Source organism: Mugil cephalus, chromosome 21 (assembly GCF_022458985.1).
Source record: "Mugil cephalus isolate CIBA_MC_2020 chromosome 21, CIBA_Mcephalus_1.1, whole genome shotgun sequence".
Lineage (NCBI taxonomy): Eukaryota > Metazoa > Chordata > Actinopteri > Mugiliformes > Mugilidae > Mugil > Mugil cephalus.
In genome coordinates, this window is record NC_061790.1 from 18,850,597 (window position 1) to 18,855,112 (window position 4,516).

The 4,516-nt window shown below is 40.0% G+C and overlaps 1 non-coding gene across 1 annotated transcript; it reads right to left on the minus strand.

Moving 5' to 3' along the window:
- Nucleotides 1-504: 504 nt before the first annotated feature.
- On the minus strand, nt 505-577 carry trnam-cau. The gene has a single exon. It is a non-coding gene; the product is annotated as a tRNA-Met (tRNA).
- Nucleotides 578-4,516: the final 3,939 nt, after the last annotated feature.

A 4,516-nucleotide genomic window follows, 5' to 3' on the forward strand; every position in this document is an offset into this window, starting at 1 on the left:
GACTGGTTGCGGTATTGACCATAAACTCCACCTCCTCCATGTTAGTGGATGGGACTTGGGCCAAACTAAAAGACTAAAATACATGTCAGATATATATATTAGGTATTTTAGGTAGTCAATATAATACTCAGGTGTCCTTAGTGTATTTCATACTATAGGACCAGAATGTGACATCATAATCACTACAACTTGCCATGTCAACCACTCTCGGTGACGAGAGTAGGAATAAAAAATAAATAAATAAGCACAGTGTCTAACGCACAATTTCTTTGTAACTGGTGAAGGTATAATAGAGCGAAGTATTAATTCAACGAAAACATGAGTGAGATAAATAAAATAATAAACAATAATAATAAGTATAACAAGTAGTGAGGTGGAGCCTGTTAGGTGCCCACGCCTGGGGTTTGGGTGCTTGTGCAGGGGACCACGGTGATAACAGAGGGGAAGGTGGTTCAGCGACCTTTCGGCCCTAAACTGACCAGAGTTAACGCCTCAAAAAACAGCTGCCCCGTGTGAGGCTCGAACTCACGACCTTCAGATTATGAGACTGACGCGCTGCCTACTGCGCCAACGAGGCTGTCGGCCCCTCGCGAAACCACCTTAGGTCGATAACTGAACAGGTCAATATCATCAGGACTTTTTGCTTTTCACACGTAATTGAACATGGCACCACCAGATCTGGCAAGGGGTAAGGGTACTCAGTATTTTCTACTGTCTCTTATTCTATATGTTCTGTGTCACTTTAAATTTACTAATTTTAGTAGAGGTATCTGTCTTATGATAAACAAGAGAGGGCTAAGTGCTCAATGCTATACCTGCTTTATAATCATCAGTCATGCCTGTGAAATAGTAAATTTACCGGTCACAGTAAATTTAATTGAAAACCCAACACTTGGAGGTGCTTCATGAGACTGCCTGGCTGCAGAAGAAATGGGAGACTCCTGCAACAATCTCCAAAGGACTTCATGTGATCTCTTAAGTGGAAGCTGATCTTTTTTGTGTTGAAAACAAAAATACAGGTTAATTAGAATTACAACTTTGGAATTAGCACATATTTTAAAAAATATGGTAATTGAGAAGATGCATCATGCACATCCTCTTGCCGAAGTGCTGCACCAAGATCCCTATTCTGGATTTAGGCATTATCTACGGAATGATTAAAAGCATGGAATTCCCCACTGTCTACTTCAGTCAGGAAAAAGAGAAACATTTTCCCAGTGCATGAAGTGTGAATTCTGTCTCTTCTAATCTTAATAATGGGGTGCAAGTTGTTAACTTGGGACTGGGAATACTAATTTATTCAGTTTTCTTTATGTATTCCTTATTTGCTGCACCACTTATTGACTTATTTGCATGTTGCTTTGCAAGTTCACACAATAAATAAAAGATCTATCTATCTATCTATCTATCTATCTATCTATCTATCTATCTATCTATCTATCTATCTATCTATCTATTGATACTACAACAGATCTAAAAATATACTGTAGGCCTATATATTTTTAATAATCTTGAAAACGGGCTACGATAAAGTGGCAGGGTTATGTTTTCTAGCTTCTTACCAAGACGAGCGAAAATGGCAACAAGTACACTCCCGTTACAGTTACAGAATGATCTTTCTGTATCTTCCCATCCTCCAGATTTTGTACTTGCCAAGTCAGAGCTATCTAGTAGCCCAAACTCTGCATATTTTGTGTTGAAAACAAATTAATGGGGGACGTGAAAACTTCAGATTGACGTCTGGTTCACAATGACTGAAAAGATCCAAGATTAAATATATATCAGGGTTAAATTTGTCCATGAGCCTGGTTGTTAGGAATGAAAAAACAACTCAGCTTCACATTTTATGATTTTGGATTCTCAATGGAACATCAAATTAGACGGTACATGGATGTGTTATTACTATCCTTTACTTATCCATGGAATGAGCTGTCAGGTTATGCCTTAAAATTAAAGGATGCTTATTTTGAAAACACCAAATTGACTTGAATTAGGCGGGGCACCTCCTCGACAGGTCATCAGTCTATCGCAGGGCTAACAAAAGTCCATGAGTGTCCCTCTCTTGTGTTATTCTCAACTTTGTCATGGGAAGTTTTGAGTTTTCATGTACAGTATTTGCTGATGTTCTTAGAAATGGCAGAGATGAAATATTTCACTTGTGACGAAAGTATCACCTCCACACTACCACCTACATCCATGGCCACAGTGTGACTTAAAAACACCCAGTGAAGCATTCATTGCGTTGGCTGATTCGGCACCAATCATATCCATTGTCTTGCTTTCAGATATGGTTATCATTTTGTACTTTGCCTCCTGTCCAGTCTTGATTTGTTCCTTGACGCTGATTTGCTCTGACATGTCGGCATCCTCTTTCTTGCCCACCAGTGGCTCATGAGCCAGCCCTGCAGTGTGTGTCAGCTATCAACTTCTCAACACCGTCAATCGGCCTTCGACCTCCAGGTCTGCAATCTGCCAACCTCCGTGTCAGCAGCACCTCACTGACAATGACATGAGTCACCCAGAGTTCAACATTTTTCCTGTGCCCCAGCATCATGAGCTAGTTGACAAGCTCGTCGCACATGGACCACGAACAATCCTGTAGCCATACAAGGTCAGAATAATACTGTGGAAGTCCTTCAGGTAGGTATCTATTCATTTTGCTACTGTGCCTCATATCACTTTTCAATAATACAACAGGGATCTGTTCATAAAAGTTCATAAAAGGCACTCCAAGACCCTGGAACTGTCAGCTGTTTGTTGTCTCGTGGCCTCTTTTCAGTTTCAATCCTCTGTTGCCTTATCTTTGAAATCAATAACGCTAGACTTAAATTACCTGAAACTGAAAATATTTAGGGAGCAGACCAACATGAAGGCCTCTGCTTGCACACTGACTACACAGATAAAAGATATTAATTTCATGAGAGTGATTAACCTTTGAAGGATGCTCGATGAGCCATAGTATGCTGTCTTGTATTTGACCCATCTTCCAGATCATTAATGTTACACTGCAGAAGTGGAGCAGAGCAGATGAAGATGTGTTATGAGATTTAATGAAGGGCTCTTTAGCCTCTGAGAGCAGATCTTGTTCAGCGCTTGAATAATAGAACAGCTGATGAATAAATTGCCATTGGCCAGTTTGCATACAGTATATGGTGAATTGGTGTGTTCAAGCAAGTTCCCATTTTGTGATAATGTACATATACTGTCTGGATTTAGTTATTTATGCATCTGTTTTTCTTTACCCCAAAGCTCATTTGAATATTATTCATTTCTTGGGGGTGTGGTGAAATTGGGGTGCATGTGAGTGCCATTTTTATTAATGTATGGATTTTAATCCAGCCATCGTGTCACTGTCACAATATCGGCATGTATTCATAGTTTACAGAAGACAACAGCAGCATCATGAAGTCAAACTGGAGGGAACATCATCTGTTGTAACCTTATCAGACATACTAAGAAAAAATACACATCAGGTCTGTAGGGACCCTGCAATTTTTCAAGTCACAGTGGAAAAAGCTTTAGTTAATTGCATAGTAACCAAAATATGTATAAAGGGTTGTACAGACCAGTCTACTTGTCGTTAAGTCCAAATCACTGCTGTGTCATGATGCCTTAATCACCAGGTCAACTAGTCACCAATCGCGCGATAATATCAACATAGATATACTGTAGATATAAGACAGGTGAGGAGTCCAGTGGGTCATTGCAGCAAAGTGTGTGGAAATACTGATGAAGATGAAGCCCATTCTACCTTGACATGTCACTCCTGAAATTCAAAACAAAAGTACTACTGCAATGCACACTCATCAGAAAAGGCATCCACTAATGCTAGCAGAGGAACGATCCAAATCCCCTTGACTGCATTTAATTAACAGCTTCACCAAACGGCCTGCAGAAACATGCGCTTTCGTGTCAGTGTTTCACACTTTCATACTCAATTAACATTCTATGGATTAAGTACGCAAGTACCGTAAGAGGCCATCATGTAACAATGTGATGTTTTAGAACGAAATGACAAGTTAAAGGATACTGAGCTTTACTCAATAATTATCATGCTACATGTGGAGTATGATATCTTTTCGGTGTCTGCATAACAAGGTCCTCTCTGTGCAACAGCCTCTATTGGACAGTGTCTGCGTGTCATTAATTTGTCCCTGTGCCAGCGCAACTAAGGCACGTTCTTTAACATTCAGAAAGTAAAATGACTCAAATGTCGATAAAATCGTGCCGTTACCCACTGACTCAGATTCTTCCCAGAATTAGAGCAGAGTCCTTCATCACTGTTTCTTATGCTAGCACACAACACAGTGTGCACTCTCAAAGACCTCTATTGTAATAAAGCAGAAATTGAAGCAAATTTGTCCCTGCTTATTTCAAAGGGGAAAATATCACACACAGTAATAGATCTTGGTGCCGCCGTGTTGCTGTGTGTTGCACTGCCACAGTAAAGAGCTCTTTTGAAGACAGACATCAACTGGCTTGCCTGGTGTGATGCTGAATGTTTTATTTTCCAACA